The following is a 23,367-nucleotide window of genomic DNA, read 5'->3' as shown; positions in this document are numbered from 1 at the left end:
ATGAATGTCTACATTCACGGTAATAGCTGGCATACTGTAATAAGATTTCTCATCAGTGAGGTGTCTGCTGCCAGAACGTCCAATGAGACGTCGTATCAGTGAGAGGTAGGCCCACTTGTCCAATGAGAACCCGGTTCGGCCAAAGGAACATCTATTTATCATTTGATGAGTCTGGTTCTGTGAAATGTCAGCATCAGTCTTTGTGCAGTGACTGACAACCTCCCTAGCAAAGTGTTGTTTATATGTCCATCTATCTCCCTGGCCATCAATCCATCAATCCAGCACAGCATTAAGAAGAGACACATTTCAATCAGGACAAGACTCAGGACAGGACATGTTGGTGCCATTTCTCCTTCTCTCTCTCCCTCTCTCTCAATCACACCCTTTCTCTCTATCTGAAAACTTCTGATAGGCACATTAGGTCCGTCAATTCGTCTGGAACAGGTTCAGAAAGGAAACTCAGACTCAACCAGGTCCATTTATCTGTCCGTCTCAGCTCGCTCCATTGTAAAAAATGAGTCTGAGATTAGCGTATTAAAACGCTACCCCCAACCCAACACCCCAGTCTGTATCCTCGCTCCACTCCCCTCCATCCAGACTGAGATAGTAAATCTTTCTGAGTGTGACTTTAAAACCCAGCATATCTCAATCTGAGGAATGGCTGTCTGGCACCAAACTGGTCCTCTCAAATGGCAGCAAGAACATTAGGGGGAGGCAGGAAAAGAGAGGGGAGATGAGAGAATGTGTATGGATGTGTCTGTGAGAGAGAATGAGATGGTATGAGAAAGAGAATGTGTATGGATGTGTCTGTGAGAGAGAATGAGATGGTATGAGAAAGGGAATGTGTATGGATGTGTCTGTGAGAGAGAATGAGATGGTATGAGAAAGGGAATGTGTATGGATGTGTCTTTGAAAGAGAATGAGATGGTATGAGAAAGAGAATGTGTATGGATGTGTCTGTGAGAAAGAATGAGATGGTATGAGAAAGGGAATGTGTATGGATGTGTCTGTGAGAGAGAATGAGATGGTATGAGAAAGGGAATGTGTATGGATGTGTCTGTGAAAGAGAATGAGATGGTATGAGAAAGGGAATGTGTATGGATGTGTCTGTGAAGAGAATGAGATGGTATGAGAAAGAGAATGTGTATGGATGTGTCTGTGAAAGAGAATGAGATGGTATGAGAAAGAGAATGTGTATGGATGTGTCTGTGAGAGAGAATGAGATGGTATGAGAAAGGGAATGTGTATGGATGTGTCTGTGAAAGAGAATGAGATGGTATGAGAAAGAGAATGTGTATGGATGTGTCTGTGAGAGAGAATGAGATGGTATGAGAAAGGGAATGTGTATGGATGTGTCTGTGAAAGAGAATGAGATGGTATGAGAAAGAGAATGTGTATGGATGTGTCTGTGAGAGAGAATGAGATGGTATGAGAAAGGGAATGTGTATGGATGTGTCTTTGAAAGAGAATGAGATGGTATGAGAAAGAGAATGTGTATGGATGTGTCTGTGAAAGAGAATGAGATGGTATGAGAAAGAGAATGTGTATGGATGTGTCTATGAGAGAGAATGAGATGGTATGAGAAAGAGAATGTGTATGGATGTGTCTGTGAGAGAGAATGAGATGGTATGAGAAAGAGAATGTGTATGGATGTGTCTGTGAGAGAGAATGAGATGGTATGAGAAAGAGAATGTGTATGGATGTGTCTGTGAGAGAGAATGAGATGGTATGAGAAAGAGAATGTGTATGGATGTGTCTGTGAGAGAGAATGAGATGGTATGAGAAAGGGAATGTGTATGGATGTGTCTGTGAGAGAAAATGAGATGGTATGAGAAAGGAAATGTGCATGGATGTGTCTGTGAAAGAGAACGAGATGGAATGAGAAAGAGAATGTGTATGGATGTGTCTGTGAGAGAGAATGAGATGGTATGAGAAAGAGGGGAGAGAAAGGAGCGATATGGACATCAGATGAAAGGAGGGAGAGGGGGAGATGAAAGGTAAGTAGAAAGGAATGGAATGGAGCAGGAGGCAGTGTTGGTGACATAGCAACAATAGTCATCAAGATCTGGCAGTGCAATTTACTAGAAGCAAAATATTTACAGAGTCTCATTATTTACTGATAAATATCAGACACGTACAGACTCATCTCTTCCTCCATACAACACTCTATACTGAGACGCTCACAGCCACAAAGGAACACAAACCTCCCACAGACATTCCATTGACTGCTGCCCTGTTTTAAATCAATAACCTTAGGCAACCAATACACCAACAGAGACCGGTCAACCAGGAAGGTCACTGTCCAATCGCACTACAGCGACGGGACAGCGGGGAAGGGATTTGTCTAATCACACTACAGAGACTGGAAAACCAAGGACGTGCTCTGTCCAATCACAATAGACGGATTAGGCAACCAGGAAGGTCACTGTCGAATCAAACAACAGAGAATAGGTAAGTGGAGTGAGGTCACTGTCCAATCACAAAATGGTGGTAAATTCACTGCTCAAACACCCAACATGGACTCGGGAACCAGGAAGGTCACGTTCCAATCACAAAACATTAATCTGGCACCAGTAAGGTCACTGTCCAATCATGTCGCAGAGAGCAGCCAGGCGCCCACTAAGGTCAGAGACGGATAACCAAGGCTACTGCCCAATCTTATGGCAAAAAACAGATGGTTAGTAAAGTCACTGTCCAATCAGAGACCCCCTCCAGCTAAACACATTTAACATGTGATGAATGATGTTGACTGAAAGTGCACCTAAGCACTGGTTTTAGGCCAGATGTTTCTTTGGGCCTATAATGGGTGAGGCTTGTATTTGCTTTGGGACAACTGATTCTGGGCATGCTCTCGGGGCCTTCTCTCTCTCTAGAGTGTGATGAATCTCTGAGGTTGTGCCAGTTTGTTCATTTGTTAAGAAAAGCCAAAGAGGCAGAAGAGGAGGAGAGGAGTGAATATGTGAACTGTGACACATTGAAACCCAAAAAGCACGCATTTCACACACAGGGGATCATAGGAGAGGAACGTAAATCTCAGCTCATTCACTGGGTTTCCTCTTCAGAGGAAGGCATCACACCTGAGCCTGACACAGTATGTCTCTCATACAGAATACGTTCAACATCACAGCTTTGCATTATGTCAAAATTAGTATAATATCACATTACCTGCTGTGTAGCGACTATTATGCAGAGATTATGGTAATGTCAGCACGTCCTTTGAAATATTGCAATTTATTTCACATCAGACGTCAGTCTTTCTTGAGGGACTTCCCTTTTCCTTTCACCGCAACAGAAGTGGTGAATTCGACCAAAGGGCGAAGCAGTTTGGATTTCTTCCAGAGACAAATCAAACATTTGAATGGGTTTAGAAGATTTCATCGTCTCCTTCTCATTTGCACGGCTGACTTTCACTCTACAGGCTCAGCAACTGTTACATTTGAACAGAATTCCTTTGCTATTAGAAGTAACGCTCTGTCTGAAAAACGACAACCTATGTGTTTGATAGAGAAAATGTAAATGAGCAAAGACAGGTTGGGTGGAATGAGGTACATGAGGTACAGCTAATGGGATGTTTCAGCCGCATCTCACTGAAGCTGATGGGATTATTTTCTATTAGCTCCCTCTTCTTTTTGTTATCTTTTACCTGTAGTCATCTCAAATCTACCTCTCATTACTTTCAGGAACGTTTTGGTTTCTTTTACCTGTAGTCATCTCAAATCTACCTCTCATTACTTTCAGGAACGTTTTGTTATCTTTTACCTGTAGTCATCTCAAATCTACCTCTCATTACTTTCAGGAACGTTTTGGTTTCTTTTACCTGTAGTCATCTCAAATCTACCTCTCATTACTTTCAGGAACGTTTTGGTTTCTTTTACCTGAAGTCATCTCAAATCTACCTCTCATTACTTTCAGGAACGTTTTGGTTTCTTTTACCTGTAGTCATCTCAAATCTACCTCTCATTACTTTCAGGAACGTTTTGTTATCTTTTACCTGTAGTCATCTCAAATCTACCTCTCATTACTTTCAGGAACGTTTTGGTTTCTTTTACCTGTAGTCATCTCAAATCTACCTCTCATTACTTTCAGGAACGTTTTGGTTTCTTTTACCTGTAGTCATCTCAAATCTACCTCTCATTACTTTCAGGAACGTTTTGTTATCTTTTACCTGAAGTCATCTCAAATCTACCTCTCATTACTTTCAGGAACGTTTTGTTTTCTCCTGAGGAAAGATGACCTATTATGAGGTTGCACATCTAGTAGCTTAAAAAGCAACAGGATATTCCACCATATGCATAGTGTTTGATTAATTTCACGTAATGCATTTTCATAATAATATGATTATATAGTTTTCTATTTCACTACCTCACTTTAAAAAGCACAGCTCTGTCCTCTTCTCTTGAGTTCTTTAGAATACTGCCCTTCTCTACTCTACTCTACCATCCTCTCCTCTACTCTACCATCCTCTACTCTCCTCTACCATCCTCTCCTCTACTCTACCATCCTCTCCTTTACCATTCTCTCCTCTCCTCTACCATCCTCTTTTCTACTCTACCATCCTCTACTCTACGCTACCATCCTCTCCTCTCCTTTACCATCCTCTACTGTACTCTACCATCCTCTTCTCTACTCTACCATCCTCTACTCTACTCTACCATCTTCTCCTCTCCTTTACCATCCTCTCCTCTACTCTACCTTCCTCTCCTCTACTCTACCATCCTCTACTCTACTCTACCATCCTCTACTCTACTCTACTCTACCATCCTCTCCTCTACTCTACCATCCTCTACTATACTCTACCATCCTCTCCTCTCCTTTACCATCCTCTCCTCTACTCTACCATCCTCTCCTCTCCTCTACCATCCTCTAATCTACTCTACCATCTTCTACTCTACTCTACTCTACCATCCTATACTCTACTCTACCATCCTCTCCTCTACCCTACCATCCTCTCATCTACTCTCCATCCTCTCCTCTAATCTACCATCTTCTCCTCTCCTCTACCATCCCCTCCTCTACTCTACCATCTTCTCCTCTCCTCTACCATCCTCTCATCTACTCTACCATCCTCTCCTCTACTCTACCATCTTCTCCTCTACTCTACCATCCATTACTCTACTATACCATCATCTCCTCTACTCTACCATCCTCTCCTCTACTCTACCATACTCTCCTCTACTCTACCATCTTCTCCTCTACTCTACCATCCATTACTCTACTATACCATCATCTCCTCTACTCTACCATCCTCTCCTCTACTCTACCATACTCTCCTCTACTCTACCATCTTCTCCTCTACTCTACCATCCATTACTCTACTATACCATCATCTCCTCTACTCTACCATCCTCTCCTCTACTCTACCATACTCTCCTCTACTCTACCATCTTCTCCTCTACTCTACCATCCATTACTCTACTATACCATCATCTCCTCTACTCTACCATCCTCTCCTCTACTCTACCATACTCTCCTCTACTCTACCATCCTCTCCTCTCTTCTACCATTCCTCTCGTCTACCATCCTCTACTCTACCATCCTCTCCTCTACTCTACCATACTCTCCTCTACTCTACCATCCGCTCCTCTCCTCTACCATTCCTCTCGTCTACCATCCTCTACTCTACCATCCTCTCCTCTACTCTACCATACTCTCCTCTACTCTACCATCCTCTCCTCTCTTCTACCATTCCTCTCGTCTACCATCCTCTACTCTACCATCCTATCCTCTACTCTACCATCCTCTCCTCTCCTCTACCATCCTCTCCTCTCTTCTACCATTCCTCTCATCTACCATCCTCTACTCTACCATCTTCTCCTCTACTCTACCATCCTCTTTTCTACTCTACCATCCTCTACTCTACTCTACCATCCTCTCCTCTCCTCTACCATCCTCTAATCTACTCTACCATCTTCTACTCTACTCTACCATCCTATACTCTACTCTACCATCCTCTCCTCTCCTCTACCATCCTCTCATCTACTCTCCATCCTCTCCTCTAATCTACCATCTTCTCCTCTCCTCTACCATCCCCTCCTCTACTCTACCATCTTCTCCTCTCCTCTACCATCCTCTGCTCTACCATCCTCTCATCTACTCTCCATCCTCTCCTCTAATCTACCATCTTCTCCTCTCCTCTACCATCCCCTCCTCTAATCTACCATCTTCTCCTCTCCTCTACCATCCTCTCATCTACTCTACCATCCTCTCCTCTACTCTACCATCTTCTCCTCTACTCTACCATCCATTACTCTACTATACCATCATCTCCTCTACTCTACCATCCTCTCCTCTACTCTACCATACTCTCCTCTACTCTACCATCCTCTCCTCTCTTCTACCATTCCTCTCGTCTACCATCCTCTACTCTACCATCCTCTCCTCTACTCTACCATACTCTCCTCTACTCTACCATCCTCTCCTCTCTTCTACCATTCCTCTCGTCTACCATCCTCTACTCTACCATCCTCTCCTCTACTCTACCATCCTCTCCTCTCCTCTACCATCCTCTCCTCTCTTCTACCATTCCTCTCGTCTACCATCCTCTACTCTACCATCTTCTCCTCTACTCTACCATCCTCTTTTCTACTCTACCATCCTCTACTCTACTCTACCATCCTCTCCTCTCCTTTACCATCCTCTACTGTACTCTACCATCCTCTTCTCTACTCTACCATTCTCTACTCTACTCTACCATCCTCTCCTCTCATTTACCATCCTCTCCTCTACTCTACCTTCCTCTCCTCTACTCTACCATCCTCTAATCTACTCTACCATCTTCTCCTCTACTCTACCATCCTCTTTTCTACTCTACCATCCTCTACTCTACTCTACCATCGTCTCCTCTCCTTTACCATTCTCTACTCTACTCTACCATCCTCTCCTCTACTCTACCATCCTCTCCTCTCCTTTACCATCCTCTACTCTACTCTACCATCCTCTCCTCTCCTCTACCATCCTCTAATCTACTCTACCATCTTCTACTCTACCATCCTATACTCTACTCTACCATCCTCTCCTCTCCTCTCCTCTACCATCCTCTCATCTACTCTCCATCCTCTCCTCTAATCTACCATCTTCTCCTCTCCTCTACCATCCCCTCCTCTACTCTACCATCTTCTCCTCTCCTCTACCATCCTCTGCTCTACCATCCTCTCATCTACTCTACCATCCTCTCCTCTACTCTACCATCCTCTCCTCTACTCTACCATACTCTCCTCTACTCTACCATCCTCTCCTCTACTCTACCATCCATTACTCTACTATACCATCATCTCCTCTACTCTACCATCCTCTCCTCTACTCTACCATACTCTCCTCTACTCTACCATACTCTCCTCTACTCTACCATCCTCTCCTCTCTTCTACCATTCCTCTCGTCTACCATCCTCTACTCTACCATCCTCTCCTCTACTCTACCATACTCTCCTCTACTCTACCATCCTCTCCTCTCTTCTACCATTCCTCTTGTCTACCATCCTCTACTCTACCATCCTCTCCTCTACTCTACCATCCTCTCCTCTCCTCTACCATCCTCTCCTCTCTTCTACCATTCCTCTTGTCTACCATCCTCTACTCTACCATCCTCTCCTTTCCTCTACCATCCTCTCCTCTCCTCTACCATCCTCTTCTCTACTCTACCATCCTCTACTCTACTCTACCATCCTCTACTCTACTCTACTATACCATGATGGTATAGTAGCTGCCCTGGCCCCCAATGGTGGAACAAACTCCCTCACGACGCCAGGACAGCGGAGTCAATCACCACCTTCCGGAGACACCTGAAACCCCACCTCTTTAAGGAATACCTAGGATAGGATAAGTAATCCCTCTCACCCCCCCCCCTAAGTTTTAGATGCACTATTGTTAAGTGACTGTCCCACTGGATGTCATAAGGTGAATGCACCAATTTGTAAGTCGCTCTGGATAAGAGCGTCTGCTAAATGACTTAAATGTAAATGTAAATGTACTCTACTCTACCATCCTCTCCTTTACCATCATCTGTCTCTACTCTACCATCCACTACTCTACTCTACCATCCTCTCCTCTACCATCCTCTACTCTACTCTACCATCCACTACTCTACTCTACCATCCTCTCTCCTCTACTCTACCATCCGCTACTCTACTCTACCATCCCCTACTCTACTCTACCATCATCTCCTTTACCATGCTCTTCTCTACTCTACCATCCTCTACTCTACTCTACCATCCTCTCCTCTCCTCTCCTCTACCATCCTCTACTCTCCTCTACTCTACCATCCTCTCCTTTACCATCCTCTCCTCTCCTCTACCATCCTCTTTTCCACTCTACCATCCTCTACTCTACTCTTCCATCCTCTACTCTACTCTACCATCCTCTCCTCTCCTTTACCATCCTCTACTGTACTCTACCATCCTCTTCTCTACTCTACCATTCTCTCCTCTCCTCTACCATCCTCTTTTCTACTCTACCATCCTCTACTCTACTCTACCATCCTCTCCTCTACTCTACCATCCTCTACCCTACTCTACCATCCTCTCCTTTACCATCCTCTCCTCTCCTCTACCATCCTCTTTTCCACTCTACCATCCTCTACCCTACTCTACCATCCTCTACTCTACTCTACCATCCTCTCCTCTACTCTACCATCCTCTACTCTACCATCCTCTCCTTTACTCAACCATCCTCTACTCTACCATCCTCTACTCTACTATCCTCTACTCTACTCTACTCTACCATCCTCTACTCTACTCTACCATCCTCTCCTCTACTCTACCATCCTCTCCTCTACTCTACCATCCTCTCCTCTACTCAACCATCCTCTCCTCTACTCAACCATCCTCTCCTCTACTCTACCATCCTCTACTCTACCATCCTCTTTTCTACTCTACCATCCTCTCCTCTACTCTACCATCCTCTCCTCTCCTTTACCATCCTCTACTCTACTCTACCATCCTCTCCTCTCCTCTACCATCCTCTAATCTACTCTACCATCTTCTACTCTACTCTACCATCCTATACTCTACTCTACCATCCTCTCCTCTCTCTCCTCTACCATCCTCCTACTCTCCATCCTCTCCTCTAATCTACCATCTTCTCCTCTCCTCTACCATCCCCTCCTCTACTCTACCATCTTCCTCTCCTCTACCATCCTCTGCTCTACCATCCTCTCATCTACTCTACCATCCTCTCCTCTACTCTACCATCCTCTCTACTCTACCATACTCTCCTCTACTCACCATCCTCTCCTCTACTCTACCATACCATCCTCTACTCTACCATCTTCTCCTCTACTCTACCATCCATTACTCTACTATACCATCATCTCCTCTACTCTACCATCCTCTCTCCTCTACTCTACCATACTCTCCTCTATACCATCTTCTCCTCTACTCTACCATCCATTACTCTACTATACCATCATCTCCTCTACCTCTACTCTACCATCCTCTCCTCTACTCTACCATCCTCTCCTCTTCTACCATCCTCCATCCTCTACTCTACCATCCTCTCCTCTACTCTACCATACTCTCCTCTACTCTACCATCCGCTCCTCTCCTCTACCATTCCTCTCGTCTACCATCCTCTACTCTACCATCCTCTCCTCTACTCTACCATACTCTCCTCTACTCTACCATCCTCTCCTCTCTTCTACCATTCCTCTCGTCTACCATCCTCTACTCTACCATCCTATCCTCTACTCTACCATCCTCTCCTCTCCTCTACCATCCTCTCCTCTCTTCTACCATTCCTCATCTACCATCCTCTACTCTACCATCTTCTCCTCTACTCTATCCTCTTTTCTACTCTACCATCCTCTACTCTACTCTACCATCCTCTCCTCTCCTCTACCATCCTCTAATCTACTCTACCATCTTCTACTCTACTCTACCATCCTATACTCTACTCTACCATCCTCTCTCTCCTCTACCATCCTCTCATCTACTCTCCATCCTCTCCTCTAATCTACCATCTTCTCCTCTCCTCTACCATCCTCCTCTACTCTACCATCTTCTCCTCTCCTCTACCATCCTCTGCTCTACCATCCTCTCATCTACTCTCCATCCTCTCCTCTAATCTACCATCTTCTCTCTCCTCTACCATCCCCTCCTCTAATCTACCATCTTCTCCTCTCCTCTACCATCCTCTCATCTACTCTACCATCCTCTCCTACTCTACCATCTTCTCCTCTACTCTACCATCCATTACTCTACTATACCATCATCTCCTCTACTCTACCATCCTCTCCTCTACTCTACCATACTCTCCTCTACTCTACCATCCTCTCCTCTCTTCTACCATTCCTACCATCCTCTACTCTACCATCCTCTCCTCTACTCTACCATACTCTCTCTACTCTACCATCCTCTCCTCTCTTCTACCATTCCTCTCGTCTACCATCCTCTACTCTACCATCCTCTCCTCTACTCTACCATCCTCTCCTCTCCTCTACCATCCTCTCCTCTCTTCTACCATTCCTCTCGTCTACCATCCTCTACTCTACCATCTTCTCCTCTACTCTACCATCCTCTTTTCTACTCTACCATCCTCTACTCTACCATCCTCTCCTCTCCTTTACCATCCTCTACTGTACTCTACCATCCTCTTCTCTCTACCATTCTCTACCATCCTCTCCTCTCATTTACCATCCTCTCCTCTACCACCTTCCTCTCCTCTACTCTACCATCCTCTAATCTACTCTACCATCTTCTCTCTCTACTCTACCATCCTCTTTTCTACTCTACCATCCTCTACTCTACTCTACCATCGTCTCCTCTCCTTTACCATTCTCTACTCTACTCTACCATCTCTCCTCTACTCTACCATCCTCTCCTCTCCTTTACCATCCTCTACTCTACTCTACCATCCTCTCCTCTCTCTACCATCCTCTAATCTACTCTACCATCTTCTACTCTACCATCCTATACTCTACTCTACCATCCTCTCCTCTCCTCTCCTCTACCATCCTCTCATCTACTCTCCATCCTCTCCTCTAATCTACCATCTTCTCCTCTCCTCTACCATCCCCTCCTCTACTCTACCATCTTCTCTCTCCTCTACCATCCTCTGCTCTACCATCCTCTCATCTACTCTACCATCCTCTCCTCTACTCTACCATCCTCTCCTCTACTCTACCATACTCTCCTCTACTCTACCATCCTCTCCTCTACTCTACCATCCATTACTCTACTATACCATCATCTCCTCTACTCTACCATCCTCTCCTCTACTCTACCATACTCTCCTCTACTCTACCATACTCTCCTCTACTCTACCATCCTCTCCTCTCTTCTACCATTCCTCTCGTCTACCATCCTCTACTCTACCATCCTCTCCTCTACTCTACCATACTCTCCTCTACTCTACCATCCTCTCCTCTCTTCTACCATTCCTCTTGTCTACCATCCTCTACTCTACCATCCTCTCCTCTACTCTACCATCCTCTCCTCTCCTCTACCATCCTCTCCTCTCTTCTACCATTCCTCTTGTCTACCATCCTCTACTCTACCATCCTCTCCTTTCCTCTACCATCCTCTCCTCTCCTCTACCATCCTCTTCTCTACTCTACCATCCTCTACTCTACTCTACCATCCTCTACTCTACTCTACTATACCATGATGGTATAGTAGCTGCCCTGGCCCCCAATGGTGGAACAAACTCCCTCACGACGCCAGGACAGCGGAGTCAATCACCACCTTCCGGAGACACCTGAAACCCCACCTCTTTAAGGAATACCTAGGATAGGATAAGTAATCCCTCTCACCCCCTAAGTTTTAGATGCACTATTGTTAAGTGACTGTCCCACTGGATGTCATAAGGTGAATGCACCAATTTGTAAGTCGCTCTGGATAAGAGCGTCTGCTAAATGACTTAAATGTAAATGTAAATGTACTCTACTCTACCATCCTCTCCTTTACCATCATCTGTCTCTACTCTACCATCCACTACTCTACTCTACCATCCTCTCCTCTACCATCCTCTACTCTACTCTACCATCCACTACTCTACTCTACCATCCTCTCCTCTCCTCTACTCTACCATCCGCTACTCTACTCTACCATCCCCTACTCTACTCTACCATCATCTCCTTTACCATGCTCTTCTCTACTCTACCATCCTCTACTCTACTCTACCATCCTCTCCTCTCCTCTCCTCTACCATCCTCTACTCTCCTCTACTCTACCATCCTCTCCTTTACCATCCTCTCCTCTCCTCTACCATCCTCTTTTCCACTCTACCATCCTCTACTCTACTCTTCCATCCTCTACTCTACTCTACCATCCTCTCCTCTCCTTTACCATCCTCTACTGTACTCTACCATCCTCTTCTCTACTCTACCATTCTCTCCTCTCCTCTACCATCCTCTTTTCTACTCTACCATCCTCTACTCTACTCTACCATCCTCTCCTCTACTCTACCATCCTCTACCCTACTCTACCATCCTCTCCTTTACCATCCTCTCCTCTCCTCTACCATCCTCTTTTCCACTCTACCATCCTCTACCCTACTCTACCATCCTCTACTCTACTCTACCATCCTCTCCTCTACTCTACCATCCTCTACTCTACCATCCTCTCCTTTACTCAACCATCCTCTACTCTACCATCCTCTACTCTACTATCCTCTACTCTACTCTACTCTACCATCCTCTACTCTACTCTACCATCCTCTCCTCTACTCTACCATCCTCTCCTCTACTCTACCATCCTCTCCTCTACTCAACCATCCTCTCCTCTACTCAACCATCCTCTCCTCTACTCTACCATCCTCTACTCTACCATCCTCTTTTCTACTCTACCATCCTCTCCTCTACTCTACCATCCTCTCCTCTCCTTTACCATCCTCTACTCTACTCTACCATCCTCTCCTCTCCTCTACCATCCTCTAATCTACTCTACCATCTTCTACTCTACTCTACCATCCTATACTCTACTCTACCATCCTCTCCTCTCCTCTCCTCTACCATCCTCTCATCTACTCTCCATCCTCTCCTCTAATCTACCATCTTCTCCTCTCCTCTACCATCCCCTCCTCTACTCTACCATCTTCTCCTCTCCTCTACCATCCTCTGCTCTACCATCCTCTCATCTACTCTACCATCCTCTCCTCTACTCTACCATCCTCTCCTCTACTCTACCATACTCTCTCTACTCTACCATCCTCTCCTCTACTCTACCATCCATTACTCTACTATACCATCATCTCCTCTACTCTACCATCCTCTCCTCTACTCTACCATACTCTCCTCTACTCTACCATACTCTCCCTCTACTCTACCATCCTCTCCTCTCTTCTACCATTCCTCTCGTCTACCATCCTCTACTCTACCATCCTCTCCTCTACTCTACCATACTCTCCTCTACTCTACCATCCTCTCCTCTCTTCTACCATTCCTCTTGTCTACCATCCTCTACTCTACCATCCTCTCCTCTACTCTACCATCCTCTCCTCTCCTCTACCATCCTCTCCTCTCTTCTACCATTCCTCTTGTCTACCATCCTCTACTCTACCATCCTCTCCTTTCCTCTACCATCCTCTCCTCTCCTCTACCATCCTCTTCTCTACTCTACCATCCTCTACTCTACTCTACCATCCTCTACTCTACTCTACTATACCATGATGGTATAGTAGCTGCCCTGGCCCCCCAATGGTGGAACAAACTCCCTCACGACGCCAGGACAGCGGAGTCAATCACCACCTTCCGGAGACACCTGAAACCCCACCTCTTTAAGGAATACCTAGGATAGGATAAGTAATCCCTCTCACCCCCCCCCCTAAGTTTTAGATGCACTATTGTTAAGTGACTGTCCCACTGGATGTCATAAGGTGAATGCACCAATTTGTAAGTCGCTCTGGATAAGAGCGTCTGCTAAATGACTTAAATGTAAATGTAAATGTACTCTACTCTACCATCCTCTCCTTTACCATCATCTGTCTCTACTCTACCATCCACTACTCTACTCTACCATCCTCTCCTCTACCATCCTCTACTCTACTCTACCATCCACTACTCTACTCTACCATCCTCTCCTCTCCTCTACTCTACCATCCGCTACTCTACTCTACCATCCCCTACTCTACTCTACCATCATCTCCTTTACCATGCTCTTCTCTACTCTACCATCCTCTACTCTACTCTACCATCCTCTCCTCTCCTCTCCTCTACCATCCTCTACTCTCCTCTACTCTACCATCCTCTCCTTTACCATCCTCTCCTCTCCTCTACCATCCTCTTTTCCACTCTACCATCCTCTACTCTACTCTTCCATCCTCTACTCTACTCTACCATCCTCTCCTCTCCTTTACCATCCTCTACTGTACTCTACCATCCTCTTCTCTACTCTACCATTCTCTCCTCTCCTCTACCATCCTCTTTTCTACTCTACCATCCTCTACTCTACTCTACCATCCTCTCCTCTACTCTACCATCCTCTACCCTACTCTACCATCCTCTCCTTTACCATCCTCTCCTCTCCTCTACCATCCTCTTTTCCACTCTACCATCCTCTACCCTACTCTACCATCCTCTACTCTACTCACCATCCTCTCCTCTACTCTACCATCCTCTACTCTACCATCCTCTCCTTTACTCAACCATCCTCTACTCTACCATCCTCTACTCTACTATCCTCTACTCTACTCTACTCTACCATCCTCTACTCTACTCTACCATCCTCTCCTCTACTCTACCATCCTCTCCTCTACTCTACCATCCTCTCCTCTACTCAACCATCCTCTCCTCTACTCAACCATCCTCTCCTCTACTCTACCATCCTCTACTCTACCATCCTCTCCTCTACTCAACCATCCTCTACTCTACTCTACCATCCTCTCCTCTACTCTACCATCCTCTACTCTACCATCCTCTCCTCTCCTCTACCATCCTCTCCTCTCCTCTACCATCCTCTCCTCTCCTCTACCATCATGTCTTCTCCTCTACCATCCTCTCCTCTCCTCTACCATCATGTCCTCTCCTCTACCATCCTCTCCTCTACTCTACCATCCTCTCCTCTACCATCCTCTACTCTACCATCCTCTCCTCTACTCTGCCATCCTCTACTCTACTCTACCATCCTCTACTCTACTCTACCATCCGCTACTCTACTCTCCCATCCTCTCCTCTACATCCTCTCCTCTACTCTACTCTACCATCCTTTACTCTACTCTACCATCCTCTACTCAACCATCCTCTCCTCTACTCTACTCTACTCTACCATCCTCTACTCTACCATCCTCTCCTCTACTCTACCATCCTCTACTCTACCATCCTCTCCTCTACTCAACCATCCTCTCCTCTACTCTACCATCCTCTACTCTACCATCCTCTACTCTACCATCCTCTCCTCTACTCAACCATCCTCTCCTCTACTCTACCATCCTTTCCTCTACTCTACCATCCTCTACTCTACCATCCTCTCCTCTCCTCTACTCTACCATCCTCTACTCTACTCTACCATCCTCTACTCTACCATCCTCTCCTCTACTCTACCATCCTCTACTCTACCATCCTCTCCTCTCCTCTACTCTACCATCCTCTACTCTACTCTACCATCCTCTACTCTACCATCCTCTTCTCTACTCTACCATCCTCTACTCTACCATCCTCTCCTCTCTTCTACTCTACCATCCTCTACTCTACCATCCACTACTCTACTCTACCATCCTCTCCTCTCCTCTCCTCTACCATCCACTACTCTACTCTACCATCCCCTACTCTACTCTACCATCATCTCCTTTACCATGCTCTTCTCTACTCTACCATCCTCTACTCTACTCTACCATCCTCTCCTCTCCTCTCCTCTACCATCCTCTACTCTCCTCTACTCTACCATCCTCTCCTTTACCATCCTCTCCTCTCCTCTACCATCCTCTTTTCCACTCTACCATCCTCTACTCTACTCTTCCATCCTCTACTCTACTCTACCATCCTCTCCTCTCCTTTACCATCCTCTACTGTACTCTACCATCCTCTTCTCTACTCTACCATTCTCTCCTCTCCTCTACCATCCTCTTTTCTACTCTACCATCCTCTACTCTACTCTACCATCCTCTCCTCTACTCTACCATCCTCTACCCTACTCTACCATCCTCTCCTTTACCATCCTCTCCTCTCCTCTACCATCCTCTTTTCCACTCTACCATCCTCTACCCTACTCTACCATCCTCTACTCTACTCTACCATCCTCTCCTCTACTCTACCATCCTCTACTCTACCATCCTCTCCTTTACTCAACCATCCTCTACTCTACCATCCTCTACTCTACTATCCTCTACTCTACTCTACCATCCTCTCCTCTACTCTACCATCCTCTCCTCTACTCTACCATCCTCTCCTCTACTCAACCATCCTCTCCTCTACTCAACCATCCTCTCCTCTACTCTACCATCCTCTACTCTACCATCCTCTCCTCTACTCAACCATCCTCTACTCTACTCTACCATCCTCTCCTCTACTCTACCATCCTCTACTCTACCATCCTCTCCTCTCCTCTACCATCCTCTCCTCTCCTCTACCATCCTCTCCTCTCCTCTACCATCATGTCTTCTCCTCTACCATCCTCTCCTCTCCTCTACCATCATGTCCTCTCCTCTACCATCCTCTCCTCTACTCTACCATCCTCTCCTCTACCATCCTCTACTCTACCATCCTCTCCTCTACTCTGCCATCCTCTACTCTACTCTACCATCCCATCCTCTACCATCCGCTACTCTACATCCTCTCCTCTACATCCTCTCCTCTACTCTACTCTACCATCCTTTACTCTACTCTACCATCCTCTACTCAACCATCCTCTCCTCTACTCTACTCTACTCTACCATCCTCTACTCTACCATCCTCTCCTCTACTCTACCATCCTCTACTCTACCATCCTCTCCTCTACTCAACCATCCTCTCCTCTACTCTACCATCCTCTACTCTACCATCCTCTACTCTACCATCCTCTCCTCTACTCAACCATCCTCTCCTCTACTCTACCATCCTTTCCTCTACTCTACCATCCTCTACTCTACCATCCTCTCCTCTCCTCTACTCTACTCTACCATCCTCTACTCTACCATCCTCTCCTCTACTCTACCATCCTCTACTCTACCATCCTCTCCTCTCCTCTACTCTACCATCCTCTACTCTACTCTACCATCCTCTACTCTACCATCCTCTTCTCTACTCTACCATCCTCTACTCTACCATCCTCTCCTCTCTTCTACTCTACCATCCTCTACTCTACCATCCTCTACTCTACTCTACCATCCTCTACTCTACTCAACCATTCTCTACTCTACCATCCTCTACTCTACTCTACCATCATCTACTCTACTCAACCATTCTCTACTCTACCATCCTCTCCTCTACTCTACCATCCTTTCCTCAGTTCTGTGCAGTCTGTTCTACTGTATTCCATGGACTTGTGTTATAAGCGCACAATCACTTCCGACCTCAAGACTCATCCTTTAAGACATGAAGTCATTGGATGCAGGGCCCTCCGCGACTCACACAGAGGTCATGACCTTTGCTCAATAGCACTGGCATGGACCTTTGCATCACTTCCTACCTATCGAGGCCAGTGCATCACAGCGTCTTGTCTGTCTGGGCCAATATCATCTGTGCTCTCTGCTCATCCAACTGTGTCAAACTGATGCACTAGGGTAAATAGATACTACCAAATACCTTTACCGCTACAAAAGAGGACTGCTTCCTGTATTTGGCTGTGAGATGGCACCAGAAATACAAGGCCAAGATTGAAGACCTTGTATTAATGTCTATTGACTAAAGGTAATAGCTTTGCTGCCCGCGACTCAGCCTTAAGGTTACTCCAGGCTGGCCTGTAACAGCCCATAGGCAAGATTTTAGTACAACTATCTGACGTTGGAGGTTTCAATATTCTGTTTATGTCCCTACATCATCACATAAACACACACACACACACACACACACACACACACACACACACACACACACACACACACACACACACACACACACACACACACACACACACACACACACACACACACACACACACACACACACACACACACACACACACACACACACACACACACACACACACACACACACACACTGAAGTCTGCTGTGCTGCATGCAGGGCTCTCTGCTGCTCCAGGCCTGCTCCCGCGAGTGTCTAAATGATCTATATCGTCACACAGGAAACACAGCGCGAGCACCAAGCTGAGCGAGAGGCCAGTGAGGAACCCTGGGATACTGGTTCCGCTCTCTTCCTGTGCAGACTAGAGCCGGTGGAAGAAGCTGCACATCCATATAAGCAGAGCAGCTCACTGGTCCAATACTAAGATGGCAACATTATCATCAGCCACACAGTGCACGTGGATAGCCCTCGCTTCATACTTCACTTACATTTACGTCAAAGTCAGTGAGCCATCGAGACTATCCTTGTGACTTTGGTTACATATGAGCGTATTCATATTTGCATAATTATGGAAGTCTATCTCATAAAGCCAGAGCCACTGTGCCTTTGATGGGGGGAGAGGGGAGAAGGGAGAGGAGAGAGGGGTGGGGTGGGTGGAGGGGAATAACACTCGTTTCAGCTCCTACATGTTTCCCCTGTCTTATTCATGCTGTGTGTGTGTGTGTGTGTGTGTGTGTGTGTGTGTGTGTGTGTGTGTGTGTGTGTGTGTGTGTGTGTGTGTGTGTGTGTGTGTGTGTGTGTGTGTGTGTGTGTGTGTGTGTGTGTGTGTGTGTGTGTGTGTGTGTGTGTGTGTGTGTGTGTGTGCGTGCGTGTTTCGCCCTATACACCTATACATGCATTCAAAAGTTGGATTTATCTGAGAGCAATGGCTTACATCCCGACAGGCATATAAACCCACATACACGCTATGCACACTGCACACTTGCGCGAGAGATAACCTACAGTGTGGGTTACATAGGCTACTATAAGCATGCCATAACGCTCGAACCAATGTGCTATACATTAAATTGGAATGATTACATTCGCACATCACTGCACAAAATATGCATACAATTTATATTTGAACCGGACAGACATACAGTCAGTTAGGTGGCACATAGCTACAGTATAGATAAGACTATAACACTTACGTGACACAAGATCACACAGGATAATATGGTGAGTAGCCGAACCTATATAACGACACATAGACGTGTATTAATATGACAACAATGAAATATCATCAAACCTCTATGTTGTATCCGAAACTGCTCCCTCTCCTACCTGCCGTTTCATCTAAAAACCAGCCTATTTTTCAGATGCGACGCGTTAAAAATCAACATTCCGCCCTCTACCCCAAGACAGGAAAATGGGTTCAAATACTGCACCTGGGATGGAAGAATAAGGCGGAGGGATAGACTGAGAGGGAGAAATGAACAATATGGTATCTCTCCGCTCCCCTCTCATCCTTTCCTATTTTCTTGTCTTGGAATGTGTTTTCTGTCTTCTCACCCTGTTTTTGTCTTTGTATTTCACTCTCCCCTCCCTCCCTCTCTTCCCCTGTGCTCGGAATACTAAACGGGCTTCTCTGCTCGCTGACTGTATAGCGCTACCCGTGCTAAAGACGTACTGATGTATATGTGTGGTAGAGAGGGGAGAGAGAGCCGAGCAGAGCCCGGGGATGGGAGGGGACGGTAGAGGCAGTGTGTGAGGAGGAGAGGGGGTGTTGCTGGAGGTGAGGAGACGCGTGGTGCGATGGGGACAGACCACTGTGGCTCGGCCCACCGCCAAAGGGACACGGCGTATGTGCCATGGTGTCCGGACGAGTGATATCGTGCACCACATCGTTAGGATCAAATCATGGTTTCGTGATAATGTAATTTCCCTTCGTGTGTGTACTGTAGGCCTATCTAACGATGTGACAAAACATCAACACCAAAATAATTGAAAATTGCAGCAATGTTGGCAACTGTAGTGGGAAGCATTCCATTGTAGCCTATATGTGGCGTTGCTAATCTTTGTCAACCCGAGCCAGCCCATGAGATATTACTAGAATGAGTTTAGACATCGCATAATTTGAGGCTGTGAGTGACTACGCCTCATGACGTAGGCTACCGGGCATTTCAAGTTCTGTAGTAAATCAAGTCATCTCTCTCATCTGCAAGTTATTCATGGTAGGCTTGTTATGGGGTTACTACCTACCGTGTTGTAGACTGCATTGTATTTATGATTACCCTTTTCTCTTGATTTCATTTACAGTTGCAAATGTGTTTACTGTAGAAAATTACAACTGCCTTGTCCTTTGGCTGGACTAGGCCGTAGTAGCTGCCTAGATGGCAATGCCTGCTGTCTCAAATAAATGTATCTACACATTATTTGTACAGGTAGTTGAAATATAGTGTAGGCCAGGCTATATAAGGTCTGCTTTCCTCTAGGATGGCCCAGCCCACAGTCAAAATAGGGATTTTAAGCACTTCTCAGCACTTCAAGCTAGCAAGGGACATAATGTTTTTTAGGTCAAATAATCAGAATACTCAGCCAGGAGCCATGATGGACTGAAGGTACATGCCAACTTCTTGGGCTGACATGAGATATGATGCTGTATGACTTGTAGATACACCTCAATGAGAATGGTTGTTTTTGGGACAAGAGACTTTGGCTTGACTAACACTAATAATGATAACCCTCTTTGATCAGTATAGCTGAAAATAGCTGAGTAATAGCATATTACTAGCAATACTGATATCTGTTATGTACAGTAAATATTCTAGTATTAACAGGGCAATTTTCAAATTTCTACCATAATTATATGTGTGGAATTAATACTCCCAAGTGATCACAAACAGTCGTAATAAGTCATAATTACTTCCCTCCTGATCATCTGATCCCAGACAGTCATAATAAGTCATAATTACTTCCCTCCTGATCATCTGATCCCAGACAGTCATAATAAGTCATAATTACTTCCCTCCTGATCATCTGATCCCAGACAGTCATAATAAGTCATAATTACTTCTCTCCTGATCATCTGATCCCAGACAGTCATAATAAGTCATAATTACTTCCCTCCTGATCATCTGATCCCAGACAGTCATAATAAGTCATAATTACTTCCCTCCTGATCATCTGATCCCAGACAGTCATAATAAGTCATAATTACTTTTCTCCTGATCATCTGATCCCAGACAGTCATAATAAGTAATAATTACTTCCTTCCTGATCATCTGATCCCAGACGGTCATAATAAGTCATAATTACTTCCCTCCTGATCATCTGATCCCAGACAGTCATAATAAGTCATAATTACTTCCCTCCTGATCATCTGATCCCAGACAGTCATAATAAGTAATAATTACTTCCTTCCTGATCATCTGATCCCAGACAGTCATAATAAGTCATAATTACTTCCCTCCTGATCATCTGATCCCAGACAGTCATAATAAGTCATAATTACTTCCCTACTGATCATCTGATCCCAGACAGTCATAATAAGTCATAATTACTTCCCTACTGATCAGCTGATCCCAGACAGTCATAATAAGTCATAATTACTTCCCTCCTGATCATCTGATCCCAGACAGTCATAATAAGTCATAATTACTTCCCTCCTGATCATCTGATCCCAGACAGTCATAATAAGTCATAATTACTTCCCTCCTGATCATCTGATCCCAGACAGTCATAATAAGTCATAATTACTTCCCTCCTGATCATCTGATCCCAGACAGTCATAATAAGTCATAATTACTTCTCTCCTGATCATCTGATCACAGAGAGGAAAAGAGGGTGATGGTGGACGGAGAGAGAGAGTGTCCGAGTGGAGAACCCCCAGAGCGAGGGATGACTGATGTATAAATGACGGTAAACAGCTGCCTCTGTTAACTGTCACTGCAGAGCACAGAGCGAGAGAGAGGCTGAGAGAGGATGAAAGGACGGGGATGATACAGTGTGAGAGAGGGGAGGAGAGAGACAGAATGTGAAAGGACAGGTCAGAAACAGACAGAGTGGATATAAAAGTGAGATAGGAAGAGGACAAGTAGAGTAAAAGAGAGGCAAATGGGATTGAGAAGAGAGAAACTAAAAGCCTGGCCTACAGCAGCAGCCACTGTCCAAACTGAGACTGTGTCGCTTTTAGAACAAGCACTGATATGACACTTATCTTCCCTTTTAAGAGCACACGCACACAAACACACATTTACCATGATATACTGGCCTTATTGATCGCACACCCACACATACACACTCGTCTTTAAGGATCTATCCTGTTAATTCCTTTTCTCAAGATCTGTTTATTGACATATTCAAGATTTGGGAGGGATTTGTCATGTCCATCCCTGACCCTGTCCCCTTGACCCTAGATGCTGTGTGACCCCAGCTGACTACAGGTCAGACATGCCACCATTTAAAGAGAGTCCTCACCATCCTTTGAGTCTGTGTTCGTGTAGTAACTGCTCTGCATTTACTTTTATTGTGACATTTAATTAGCAGCTTGTTTTTATGTATTTGCCCTCTCTTACCAAAAGTCTCTATTCATCTTTCATCCCTTCATTTTCATATGTTACCATGACTACTGTCTCTCAGGGCGAGTCGCCCACACCTCTCTTTCTCCTTCCCTTGCTTTTAATTTCCTTGATGTGACTCCCCCCTCTGCCTCCTACTCCCTTTCCCTCTATTCTGTTCTCTCTCTTTAGTCGTCAACCCCCTTTACTCTCTCTCTCCCTGTTTATCTTCTTACTCTGCCTCCTACTCCCTTTCCCTCTATTCTGTTCTCTCTCTTTAGTCGTCAACCCCCTTTACTCTCTCTCTCCCTGTTTATCTTCTTACTCTGCCTCCTACTCCCTTTCCCTCTATGCTGTTCTCTCTCTTTAGTCGTCAACCCCCTTTACTCTCTCTCTCCCTGTTTATACTCTGCCTCCTACTCCCTTTCCCTCTATTCTGTTCTCTCTCTTTAGTCGTCAACCCCCTTTACTCTCTCTCTCCCTGTTTATCTTCTTACTCTGCCTCCTACTGCCTTTCCCTCTATTCTGTTCTCTCTCTTTAGTCGTCAACCCCTTTACTCTCTCTCTCCCTGTTTATCTTCTTACTCTGCCTCCTACTCCCTTTCCCTCTATTCTGTTCTCTCTCTTTAGTCGTCAACCCCTTTACTCTCTCTCTCCCTGTTTATCTTCTTACTCTGCCTCCTACTCCCTTTCCCTCTATGCTGTTCTCTCTCTTTAGTCGTCAACCCCCTTTACTCTCTCTCTCCCTGTTTATCTTCTTACTCTGCCTCATACTCCCTTTCCTTTCTATTCTGTTCTCTCTCTTTAGTCGTCAACCCCCTTTACTCTCTCTCTCCCTGTTTATCTTCTTACTCTGCCTCCTACTCCCTTTCCCTCTATTCTGTTCTCTCTCTTTAGTCGTCAACCCCCTTTACTCTCTCTCTCCCTGTTTATCTTCTTACTCTGCCTCCTACTCCCTTTCC

The 23,367-nt window shown here is 45.5% G+C and overlaps 1 long non-coding RNA gene across 2 annotated transcripts in view; it reads right to left on the bottom strand.

Moving 5' to 3' along the window:
* LOC124000094 overlaps positions 1 to 19,545 on the bottom strand; it is a 28,013-nt gene extending 8,468 nt beyond the window's left edge. Inside the window, exons 1-2 of one of the 2 annotated variants that reach the window (XR_006832544.1) lie at positions 19,295 to 19,545; positions 19,058 to 19,099 (exon numbers count right to left, since the gene is read on the bottom strand). This is a non-coding gene — a long non-coding RNA (uncharacterized LOC124000094). The remainder of the gene's footprint in view (positions 1 to 19,057; positions 19,100 to 19,294) is intronic. The other variant, XR_006832543.1, reaches the window with a different exon arrangement.
* Positions 19,546 to 23,367: the final 3,822 nt, after the last annotated feature.

This window comes from Oncorhynchus gorbuscha, linkage group LG16 (genome assembly GCF_021184085.1).
Source record: "Oncorhynchus gorbuscha isolate QuinsamMale2020 ecotype Even-year linkage group LG16, OgorEven_v1.0, whole genome shotgun sequence".
Classification (NCBI taxonomy): Eukaryota; Metazoa; Chordata; class Actinopteri; order Salmoniformes; family Salmonidae; genus Oncorhynchus; species Oncorhynchus gorbuscha.
The sequence above is the reverse complement of the archived record's forward strand: the minus strand, read 5'-3'. Positions and strand labels throughout refer to the sequence as shown.